The sequence below is a fragment of the Podarcis muralis genome, chromosome 5 (genome assembly GCF_964188315.1).
Source record: "Podarcis muralis chromosome 5, rPodMur119.hap1.1, whole genome shotgun sequence".
In the NCBI taxonomy this organism is placed as follows: Eukaryota; Metazoa; Chordata; class Lepidosauria; order Squamata; family Lacertidae; genus Podarcis; species Podarcis muralis.
The window spans coordinates 49,216,454-49,229,728 of NC_135659.1; positions in this window are offsets into that span (position 1 = coordinate 49,216,454).

The window sequence follows — 13,275 nt, forward strand, 5'->3', positions numbered from 1 at the left end:
TACTATTGCACTCGGGAACGGGAACAAAACTGGCAAAAAACAGAAGTTGTCTACGAAAAACACTTCCTCTTTGTTGCAAACCACTATGATGGTGCCCTCTGGTGGAGAGAAACATCCCATAATTTGCATACAGTATTTTAGAAAAGACAGATTGCTTTCTACCATATGCCTTTCATAGATGGGGAAATTTATTTACAACAGCTTGGACTCTGGCCTATAATTTTATTAGCTCAGGTCTAAACTCTACACACCAGTATAAATCTATTTCTTTCACCCAGAGAGCTCACTTGTCACCACATAAGCATAATACAAGCTTCCACCAGCTGCAGCCAGGATGGCCAATGGTCAGGGATGATGGGAGCTGTAGCCTTTTTTTTATTTTTCGTAAGGCACCAGGTTGTTAAGGGTTGATTTACACTGAGGGAGGTGCATGGGCCCCAATATTTGCCTTATATGTGTACATTTTAAAAAAATCTTATTTGTTTCTGAGTTGCTCTGTACTCTCCCTCTCTCTACTTCAATCTATAAATTGGGTCCCTGATATAAAGTAAAACTCCTTATGCCAATAAAGGCCAATAACAACAACAAGTAAAACTCTCTTTACCACATTTACTGTAGCAAGGAATTCAAAAACTACTATAACTACTATAACTTTGCCAAAGTGGATAAAATTTATAGGCACAAGAGCCTCTCCATAATGTCTCAAGTCTGCCAAATTGTAGGCAAATAAGTCCAGGGGCTTTTTTTGTGAGGTGGTGAAAGGTATTTAATTTCCTCCATATTCTCATATGGGGGCAGCAGTTGGGCCTTTTCCTCTTGGTCTTTCTCATGTGAAAATGGTAAAGGATTGGTCAAGTGGTACATATTCTAACTCAGGCATAGGCAAACTCGGCCCTCCAGATGTTTTGAGACTACAATTCCCATCATCCCTGACCACTGTTAGCTAGGGATGATGGGAGTTGCAGTCCCAAAACATCTGGAGGGGCGAGTTTGCCTATGCCTGTTCTAACTTGTATATTTTTACAATCTTTGTAGCTCCACACAGGCCTCCCCTTTCTGGTGCTTGTTTCTGTCCTCCATTAGATGTTAGAGGCCTCTGATACTTCTTACAACATGAAGCCATCTAGAACACTGCATACAGAATTGTGAAGGGCTTCAGTTTTATCTTTCCTTCTCAAAAAAGAATAATGTAGCATTGGGGGGTAACTTCAAATGAATCTTTTAACCTTTAACAAAACAAAAATGAAAAACAAAACAAAACCAGAACTCTTCAGTGTTCCTCATGTGGCATGCTGGGCAACCTTACCATGGTCTTAGAGAAACTCAGAGTTATAGGAACATGTGGAGCTGTATTAGGATAGAAAAGTATGATAACAACAGAGTGACACAAGACGTGAGAGAGCTGTGATCTGACTGGCAGGGATTTATTGACATTGCATTTTGGAGGTGGGGTAAAATACCCAACTTATCTTCATTTGATTTGCTATTCAACCCTGCCTCCCAGAGCTGATGCACACACCTAGTAGACACCAACCAACTACTATTACTTGTATGCAAATATGAATCCCCTCTCATTGACTCAGCTTTAATTTTTTTAAAAAAAATCTGGATGACCCTTCATTAATTGCTTAATATAAAAGTGATTGGACTACTGCAATGCACTCTACACGAGGCTACCTTTGAAGGTGACTCAGAAACTACAACTAATCCAGAAGGTGGCAGCTAGACTGGTGACTGGGGGTGGTTGTCAGGACCATATAACACCGGTCCTAAAGGATCTAAAGTGGCTTCCAGTATGTTTCCGAGCACAATTCAAAGTGTTGGTGCTGACCTTTAAAGCCCTAAATGGCCTTGGCCCAGTTTACCTGAAGCAGTGCCTCCACCCCCATCGCTCAGCCCAGACACTGAGATCCAGCTGCAAGGACAACAACTATCTGAGTATTAGAATACACCTGAAGGCAGCCCTGTACTGGGAAGTTTTTAATGTTTGATATTTTATTGTATTTTTATATGTGTTGGAAGCTGCCTAGAGTGGCTGGGACAACCCAGCTAGATCACTGGAGCATAAATAATAAAATTAGTAGTAGTAGTAGTGGTGAACTTTCTGCTGTCTAAAAATGCAGCACTGGAAGGAAGGTGCTATCTGGAAACAATGGTATCCTTCTTAAAGATAGTTGAACAGAAAGTGAAGAGTATAGCCAGCTTTTCCCAGCTGCTGCTCTTCAGATACTTTGGTCCACAACTTCCATCATCCCTCACCATTGGCCATGCTGATCAAGGCTGATGGGAGTTTGAGTCTAACAGCATCAAGAAAGCATGGCACTCTGGCTATTAACTGAATGATGCTTGTGGCCCATATTCATAGTAATTCAATAGGTAACCTGATTATATCCAGAAAGGTTGTTTACTGCTTCTTCATACTGACTACAGAGTCCACGGGGTCCCAGTCCTTGCTATACCTGCCTACTTTCTTGGAAGCAAGTCCCATTGCACTCCGCTTTTCTCTTTCCCACACAGCCCTGCTTTGATGGACAGTCAGCATAATGGAGACTAGTGGTAGACTCAGAAGATTCCTCACCATTTTGTGTCCTTTGGGTTGGTCCTAAGGGAGGTATTACCTGACCAAGCATTTTAGAATTGTTCTTATGGACCAAAAATGGCTTGCTTTCATTTTCTTCAAGTTTGCTGTGTGTCTTATTTGCTAATGACAAAATGTGAATTAGTCCATCGTCAATATGAGCATGGAAATTGTACTGTAGAAAAGCAGAGCCCAGAATGAGCAGAGAGGTAAGTAGCAAGAGAGAAATGAATCACAAGGTGACTAGCCTGGCTCATCCCCTTTGGGTCATCTGCAGCTTTTTGCATTAAGCATCTTTCTGCAGTGGTGGACCTGCCCTCTGATTTTGGCATGGAGAAGCATGTGTTTCATAGATGGACCTTTGGGACTGAGGTGGGCAAATGATCACGCACGCAGGGTATACGAAGAAGTTTTCTGGATGGCTGTAAAGTTACGAAATCGAGGATATAAGGACTGTTTCAGTTTTTCATTCTTTCGAACTGCTGAAAGAGGTGTAGTCAGCAGAGGGCAGTGGTTCACATGAAATGAAATCATCCCTTGCAGTTGGTGTCCCTGATTATGAAGCAGAATAGAGCATCTTCTGCAGTTTCAGGTGAGGATCCCCTCTTCCCCAAAACTGGACAGTACAAGCAATTGGACAGTCTTATTTAGAAATTTCTAAATAAGAACACAAAAGAAGAAAAGGAGAGTGAGTAACATATAGTACCTTGACCTTGCAGGGCGGCAAGTTATTCAAGTCCAGCAGCTTGGCAACCAGTGATCCAGACTGGGGCAGGCCAGATGGCATCCTGTGGATTGATTCTCCCCACAAACAGCTCCTCCCCCCCCCCCAGTAAACTGGTCCAGCGACTTCAACAGCTAGCTGGCAATGATTGTATGTATCAATTCCTGCCACCTCATGCTACCATGCCACCCAGTTCATTGCTATCTACAAGGTAAATTCTTCACAACCTTATTGATCCCTATATGAACAACAATATGTGAACTTAAACACTACTATCCTTCAAAATTCACATTTATCCAAATTTTGTTATGCAGTTCTCCAGCCAGCAATGTTTACAAAAATGTATTTGTTATGGGAAAGTGTGCATAAAGCTGAATAAATTCACAAACATTTAAAAGGCATTATATTAGGGGAAATCGCCTGCAAAGATGTGCACATCAGTCGAAACGGCATATGAAAATGTGTCTATTAAGAGAATTTTGCACTAAAATGCTGGTGAATTTTCATGAGGATTTTTTAAAAATTGCAAACTGTGGAGAACTGACCAATTTGGACCAGGCAACGTATCAGGTCCCAATAAGAGGGTTCTTCTCACCATAGGTCTACAGTTCCCATGGAGCACTCTGCACACCCTGTAGAATGACTGATATCTACATAACTTCGAGTCTCTTTTTAGTACTGCAGTACAGAAAATAATCACTAGGTGGCAATGCTGGTGTTTTAAGTTTCCCATACTTAAAATGTAAACTGTTCAGGTGCCAGACACCTGCCTGGGTCGTCTTTTTTTCTGCATTGCCCGATCAGAAAGTTTTCTTTCTTGAGAGGTAGCTGGCTCTTCCTGAAGTGCTGCAGTTGTTTCAGTGCAAATGCAAATGATAAATCCATGGGAAAAACAACCAACCCATGTTATGTGCACAGACAGATAATGGGACAAGCGCAGAAGTTTGAACCTGGGGCTGCAGCTTGAAAAATTCATGATGGACAATTAATAGAATGAGAAAAATATTTAGTTTCTTATACATTTTTTATTCTGCTCTGAAACAGCCTTATTTATTTGAAATTGCAGCCCACCCTGTCTCTAAAGCTTCAGGTATCTTCCATTATGAACATATTTTGAAATTTATGACAGTTTAATCCTATACATAGCTACATATCCTGCAACATTTCCCTGATGAAAAGAGAAACATCCTATTCCATCATAATAATTATTTTAAAATGTTATTCATACCCCACCCATCTGACTGGGTTGCCCCAGCCACTCTGGGTGGCTTCCAACAGATATAAAAATATAATAAAACAATGAACATTTTAAAAAACCTTCCCTATAAGGGCCTGTCTTCAGATGCTTTCTAAAGGTTGTATAGTTACTTCTCTCCTTAGCAGCTGCAGAACTCCATACCCTCCAACATTTCTCCGATGAAAATAGGGATGTCTTAAGGAAAAGTGAGGCATTCTGGGATCAAATCAGAAACTGTAATGTGGCTTCTGTAAATCTGGCACTCTCCCAGGAAAATAGGGACACTTGGAGGATCTGTATCCATCCAGATTCCCGTTAAGTTCAAAGGGGTTTACTTCCAAGTTAAATGAGCAGAGGACTGCAGACTGAATGATTTGTATTTACTGCAGCATATATCAAATTGTCAGGAGTAAAAATGTTCTTGAGCATCAAACAACAGCTTAATAAAAATGACATGGGGTGTCATTATATTTTGGGGAATCGCAGAATTGCTTTTTAGAAATACATAGCAGAATATGAAAAGGAGCTCTAAAAAAGTTGCACATTTTTCAAAACAGAACCTGCCTCTTGCCACCCCCATTACAGGAGATTCTAACTCAAGAAAGTTTCACAAGCAATCTGTGAGATGACATCCAAGCTGAGATGTGCCGTCCAATGAAAACATTTAATTTGTTATAGTTCCACTAGACATGCACAAGTCCCTGTGTGTGCCTAAGCAGATCTTTAGAGGGATGAAACTGACTTGGGCTGAGTACACGCCATACCTTTGAAGCACATGGCTTTGCCCAAAGATTCATGGGAACTGTAATTTACTCTCACATAGCTACAATCCCCAGCACCAGGGCTTTTTTTCGACTGGAATGCACTGGAACTGAGTTCCAGCACCTCTCAGGTGGGTGCCATTGCCATTATAAGAGAACAAGGGAGGTGTTCATGGTGAGTTCCAGCACCTCCTTTTCTAGAAAAATAGCACTGCTCAGCACCCTTAACAAACTACAGATCCCAGGATTCTTTTTGGGGCAGCCATGTGATCTAAAAGCATGGTGTGTCCACAGCCTTGGAGGTATGCAGTTGGAGCTCTTAGCGTGTTTGTTGTGGGGAGGGCCATGAGGGTGCTTCAAATAGGAAAATTTTAATACAGTGGTACCTCTGGTTACGTACTTAATTCGTTCCGGAGGTCCGTTCTTAACCTGAAACTGTTCTTAACCTGAAGCACCACTTTAGCTAATGGGGCCTACTGCTGCTGCCGCGCCACCGGAGCACGGTTTCTGTTCTCATCCTGAAGCAAAGTTCTTAACCCGAGGTAATATTTCTGGGTTAGCGGAGTCTGTAACCTGAAGCGTCTGTAACCCGAGGTACCACTGTAGTTTTACAGACAAGATGTCAGATATTTTAAATGAGGGAATAAAAACTGGATATTTTTGGCTGATATTTCCACTTCTGGCACCTACTTAAAAGGAACTATCACAGGCACCAACACTAATTCACTAATTAAAGCAAAAAAACAGACAGAACACTCACACCCAAACAAATGCAACAGAGGCAAAACAGACACTTCCAACCCTAAACAGGGAAAACAAACCAACCAAACAACAACAAAAGGACAAAGGTAAAGGTAAAGGTACCCCTGCCCGTACGGGCCAGTCGTGTCCGACTCTGGGGTTGCGCGCCCATCTCGCTTAAGAGGCCGGGGGCCAGCGCTGTCCGGAGACACTTCCGGGTCACGTGGCCAGCGTGACAAAGCTGCTCTGGCGAGCTGGCACCAGCGCAGCACATGGAAATGCCGTTTACCTTCCTGCTAGTAAGCGGTCCCTATTAATCTACTTGCACCCGGGGGTGCTTTCGAACTGCTAGGTTGGCAGGCGCTGGGACCGAGCAGCGGGAGCGCACCCCGCCGCGGGGATTCGAACCGCTGACCTGACGATCGGCAAGTCCTAGGTGCTGAGGTTTTACCCACAGCGCCACCCGCTGTGGCAACAAAACAACAACAAAAGGACAAAAGGAGGCAACAAAACCAACTAAAAAAAAGGTGTTTAATGGGAGGGGTTGTACCTCTGGTATGTTGTGCTCCTTCTTGAGTAGCAAGGTCCCCATTTTGCACTCAGCTCTCCCATGTGGCTCCTAGAAGTTGTCAGCATGCAACAGTGGCCACACCTCAGGAATGGCTTTGACTGGCCAGCTAAACCAGGTGAGGGTAGCTGATGGGTCTCAAATCTTCAGTGAGTTATAGACTTCCCCAGCATGCAAAGACCAGCTCTGGTGGATTGAGCAGATGAGACCAATAGTGGGTCCAATGGTCAAGAAGGTGGTTTCTGCATGTTCCTTAGAGGGAAATGAGGGGAAGATTGGACTCGTCAACCAGGGAAGGTAGCTCATCTAGGGGAAGAAAAACTCTGATACTAAATCTCTGGGAGAAGAAAAGGCTAGGGAGTAAACCCTACACAAATCTGAAGTGGACTCCCTAAAGTGGTTGGATGACATGTTGTACGCTTCCTTCCAGCTACTCCTGTAGCCAAGCTGGTACCAAACATCTTGCTCTGCTCTCCTTTGGACCACATCCATTAGGCCAAGAAGCAGGTCTTATTATCTGGGCAGCCCAGGACTTCCACACACACACTGCCCAAGCTTGCATTCTGGGGAGATCAGTTCAGTGCTCCTAATGCAGCAGTTTGACTCCACCCCTGGAGGCGTACTCCATTATCTCTCAAGCCAGACAGATGCTAGTGCTAGCACCAGATCACCACCATTTATTTGTAGGCCTCCTTTCCATAGTATAGGGACGTGGGTGGCGCTGTGGGTTAAACCACAGAGCCTAGGACTTGCCGATCAGAAGGTCGGTGGTTCGAATCCCTGCAATGGGGTGAGCCCCTGTTGCTCGGTCCCAGCTCCTGGCAACCTAGCAGTTCGAAAGCATGTCAAAGTGCAAGTAGATAAATAGGTACCGCTCTGGCGGGAAGGTAAACGGTGTTTCCGTGTGCTGCTCAGGTTCGCCAGAAGTGGCTTAGTCATGCTGGCCACATGACCCAGAAGCTGTACGCCGGCTCCCTTGGCCAATAAAGTGAGATGAGCGCCGCAACCCCAGAGTCGGTCACAACTGGACCTAATGGTCAGTGGTCCCTTTACCTTTACTTGAACGGCTGTCAGAGGACAGCCCGCTGTTTGAAGGGCTGTCCAGAGCCATTAGGAGGCACAGCAGAGTTGGCCATCCATAGGTAGCACCCTGGACAGCACCTGAGCTGCTACACAGGTCACAGCCTTGATGAGCGCTAAAGCGAGATGAGCGCTGCAACCCCAGAGTCGGTCACGACTGGACCTAATGGTCAGGGGTCCCCTTTACCTTTACCTTCCACAGTATACTATGCTCAAGGTGGCTTACATTAGGAACTTTATTTCCATAATTCACAAGTTATTTAGTTCATAATACGTTCTTAATTCACACAATATAACAAAATTCAAATTAACAAGAAGCTAATGAAAGCATCTCATTCAGACATTTTCAGTAAAATTAAATGTCCCCTTATAATGCATAGTAAGGTCAAACAACAACTTACAAAAAAAGCAAAAATAAGACACCATCAAAATTAGATCTTGGCCCCAACAGAATCCCCAACACCTCCCTCCCTGAGCAGCATGTTTTTTCTGGACTCCCAGCAAGATGGCCTCTGGTACTTTCAGCAGCAGCTTTTGCAGCTGGAATCAGTCAGGGCCCCAATAGCTGTCAACGTTTCCCTTTTTTAAAGGGAAATTCCCTTATTCCAAATAGGATTCCTCACAAGAAAAGGGAAAAGGGAAAAGTTGACAGCTATGGCCCCAACCCTTGCAGGCCAGGTGGAAATAGGCCAGCAAAGCAGGGAGCAGGTCTTGCAGGACTCACAGTCAAGATTTATTTATTTATAGTATGCTAACCATCCGTCATATTCCCAGAGCAGTTTTATTTTGATGCAGATTTGCGGACCCCTCCAGCTTTAGTGGCTTCATTGCGATGGGAAATGGGAGAAGAGGACGCAAGGCATTTTGCAGGAAAGTGATACGATTACTCTTTGACATGGCTGGGCTGCTCCTGGGCTGCCTTGTTGCAACACAAACTTCTGGTCCTCTGGGACACTTGAAGCCCCGCCCACTAGCAATGTGGCAAAGTATCTCAACCCACCCAGATCTCTTGGAATGCTCTGTCCCTCCCACCTCCTCACCCCACCCCTAACTTTACATTGCAATTTAGTATGCAGATGTGGGGAACAAGCATACTTTGGAAATTGTTTACTATCTCATGATTGCTGGCTGTTATACTGCACATTTCAATATTTATAGTCTGGTTCAAGTTAAAACGATTAAGTGAGAAATAATTTCTGAAGCAGAGGACTGAGAGCATGAGGATAACATATTTAGTAAGTTTCTTAATTGGCATTTTAACTTGAATCATACTTTGTTGCTTAAGTGTTATTTATTTCAAGGTTAGTAGCACTAACGGTGATTTTCTTTTAAGCATTGTTTCATTTACACATAAGAAGACATAATAAAAGTATTAAAATGCTTATTTATAAAACTTGAAGCTATAGCTGAGGTTGCAACCCTATGCCAATTATTCAGGAGCAACTCCCTTTGAACCCAGTTCAAAAAAGCAGACTTAAGGTTGTCCTGTTATTGATATTTTACAGGCAATAAATTCATAAGCAAGTTAAGCCATGGTAACATGTTTGGACTCAAACAAATCCCACTTTATCTGCATCAAATGGAACTAGATCAGAGCAAGTTGACAAATGGACTGTGGAACATACTAATCTGTAATAAGAATTGATCTGTTAAGGAATTAAACTTATGATCATGTCTTTACAGCATGGGTTTAAATATTTGCATGTGTGCGTGCGCCTGATCAATTTTGACATCATTTGGGTTTTTTTAAAAGAATCTTAACTTTTATATATAAAAGTGTTCCAAGCTAGGTAGATAATAATAATAATAATAATAATTTTTTATTTGTACCCCGCCCATCTGGCTGGGTTTCCCCAGCCACTCTGGGCGGCTTCCAACAAAGATAAAAAATACACTAAAATGTCACATATTAAAAACTTCCCTGAACAGGGCTGCCTTCAGATGTCTTCTGAATGTCAGGTAGTTGTTTATCGCTTTGACATCTGATGGGAGGGCGTTCCACAGGACGGGCGCCACTACCGAGAAGGCCCTCTGCCTGGTTCCCTGTAACTTGACCTCTCGCAGTGAGGGAACCGCCAGAAGGCCCTCGGAGCTGGACCTCAGTGTAGATGATCTTATCAGTTATCAAACCAAAAGAATTTCAGTTGAAATAAGACAGAAGAACTGATTTAGTATTGTATACTTTAAGAAACATATGGGTCACCAACCTAAGAGTACATGCATGTTCTGTGTGGTGTCCTGTATGCCTTTCACGGGACTGATCTACCCTGGGGGATACTGTACAAGGGAGCCAGACAAGACCCTGATCCCCTTGATCTTCACAGCTTGGGAAAGAGGTTCCTTTTCAGAAGATGTCTCCAAAGGACTCCCAAAGTTGTTTTTTCAGCACTACCACACAAAGTTTATAAAAAAAATATTTGGGGCAGCTTAAAGGAACACCAAGCTTCTCTATTTAAACTGCTCCTGTGTCCACTGTCTGGATTGCTTTTAGTTGAACTAAATCAACTGTGACCTGTTCCTAAAAAGAAAATCCCAAGGGGAAAGGGTATGGATGCATTTATGCCCATCAGACTTCACTAAGTAGCTATCAAATGATTAGAAAAAGCCATACACACACACTCCTTGTCTGGTATTGATGCCCTTGCATTTTCTCCCTTAGATACCTTTTCAAGGGATTCTACTTATTTAATGTTCGCCTGTTTGCCAGCGGAACTTTTCAGCTGAGAATGATCCATTCTGTGTTATGTGCCCCATATTCTGATAGCAAAAATGCTTAGAAAACCAAAGCAGCCAGGTTGAAGGAAAGATGAAATAAGATTGATTTCATTTTCTTCCTTTCTTTTTTCACTCAAAGCCACAAATGCTGATTTTTTTTTGAAGCTAGCAGTTGGGGGAACTCTGCTCTGTTCTATCACACAAAGAAAACACCAGCATGGTTATAAAGAAACCCAGACCCTCCATACATAAAATAGACTTTGTCTTGTCAAAATAATCCCAACTGGTTTTTATACGACAAGAACCTGCATTTTTTTAAAAAAAGAAAAACCCCACAAATGACAGAAGCTTCCTACTGTATGATGAATGAGAGAACGGACACCAAAATACGGGGGCATACATTTTTAATGGCCCAATTGCTCAATTAATTCCTAGCTCCTTTCTTCTCTCCCCCCTCCCACCCCCCGCTCCCATACTTTTAATGTGAAAATCGTCATAATTCCTCCCAGATTAGTATAGATAGAGGCCGACGGACTTTCCTGCTCAAGGTATTTGTGGGACATAATTCATTCATAAAGCTGTAATGCACTCATCTATCATCTGAATTTCCCCCCCCCCTCTCCTCTCTCCGCTCGCCCTTTCTCTTTCTGGCTCCGGGCTCTTCAGAAGTCTCTGGGCGCTGATGTATTAGCCCGCATATGCAAGCTATGAATTATCAACTGAAAGAAGTCAATTATCCACTCCAAAAATGAGTGTCTGGGCACCAATAGCCCGAGGGGCCTCTTTTGTATTTACGAAATGATTTCATGGCAAGTAGAAGTAGTGCAGGGTGGGGGGTGAAAAGGTGTATACGCATGTGGCGCTGGCCGGGGGACGACGAAGAACCATTTCCAGTCTGGTTCCCCCTCTTTCTTTTTTTTATCCACATCTTACCTTAACCAGAGCTGGGGAAACGGGAAAAGGAAAGGGATGGGGCGAGAGAGGAAGGAACCATTTTAAACTTTTAATGCAATAATCCATTTTTATATACACCTACTTTTATGACTGATTTCAGCAAGCTATAAAGCAGGCTTGTTTAGCAGCCACCCGGCCTCGGCCTCGTTCCCCGTCTATCTGGTCTCAGCCCAGCCTTCAATCAAAACTTAGAGGCTTGGCTGACTAGGGTAGCTAATAGACTGGATAGGAAATGGTATATTGGATTGTTTTCGAAGTCCCCAGCTACTGGCCTCATGGCTTGTCATCTCTACAGACATTGATTTTTCCCTTCTCTCCCTCTCTCCAAAAAAATAAAATAAAAAAAATTGAAGGAACTACATCCTACTGAGAGGCCCAAACCAAATCAGCAACACTTCCACTGAGTGGCATGGGTTACACTTAGGGAAATGAGGTCATTAGACAGAATTACAGCGGGTTTTTGATAGCTCAGTAATAGGTTTTAATGATAGAATTTAACATTGGCCCCCCACTAGGGAAAAGTTTGATATCGGTACAGACAGGCCACTTAATAAATCACTTTGCTTGCACTTGGGATCCTGGAATTTCACAAGGCTTTTCAAACGTCGGTGTGTTGAGTGAAGGCTGCATTTCATCATCACGGAGCAGATCTGGGCCGATTTTATTTTTTATTTTCCATTTTGTCTCGCGGTGGCTGATTTGCCTGAAATTGGTCCTTCTCGTTTCCACAAAATTGAGTTCTGATCCAGGGGTTGCCTCCATTGCAGAGAGCTTTTGTAATCATCATGGAGCCGAAGGACATTCATTCAGGGGCAAGGTAAATTGCTTGGAAGTGGTAAGAGCTTAGCTCTTCTTTAAAGTGTTGGCTCCTGACAGGTAAATTGCAGGTTAAGTGCAAAAGCAGCATTAACAGAATAGAGGCTGGCTTCCGCAAATCCACCTTGGCCTTTAATCTGAATACAAAAGCGGGGAAGGAATTAAATTTGACCCCTGAATACACTGCCTGTTCAATCCCAGACTTATTTAGTAAACTCTTTTAAAGATGCTTTTGTATTTGTTCTGCGATCACCTCAAGGAGGTATGAAAATGCCCACAATTGCAAACCCTTTATGCATCATTCAATGAGCCTTAGAACTGAGGCCTTTGCTTTTCACATTTCAACAATGCAGAGGTTCTACAGGTTTCTGAGGAGGGCAGTTAATTTAATTTCCTCTGCAAAAAAGACTATTATGCTATAACATCTTGTTGAAAAACACCCTCTTGCATTACTGGATTAAAAAAACAACAACTATTGTCTTCAGTATTGTGTGAAAAAAGGTTGTGACCCCTTTCAGAATTCTTATTTTCAAGTAGCCTGTTGCATCAGTGAGATCCAGTGGATTGGCAGAGACTTTGACTTTCACCGAAGAGTTTGCAAGGAAGCTTGCGACATAGAAAGGACTGGCGCTGGTAGTGCCACAGTGCTTCTTGCAACCTCGGATTGCAGAGCTTGGATTATACATTATGCTGGACAAACTGCAGACCAGGATTCCTACAAATTATCAGCAAACTTCTCAGTGTGGATAAGGGCAGCCAGGGTTTGAATTTGCGCTTCACTTTGAGCACTTCATATTGACGTTGAGCACAGGGGAGAAGATTGTCTTTCTGTGGCACCACAAAGCATAAGTGTAATGGGTCCAAACAAAAAAAACACCCAGTGCTATTCTCTGGTAGTGGCCCTGTATGGAGCAGTGGAACCATTGTAATGCCCTGTTGGTCTTTTTCAATCTCTCAGTGGTGAGTGGGCACAACATTTGAGAGTCGGGGTTAGAGCATGCTGCTGACGACGCCCAGGTTGCACATTCAGTCCCTGTGTGGGAAATTGCATATTCCTGCATTGCAGAAGGTTGGGCTAGATGATCCTCAAGCTCACTTCTA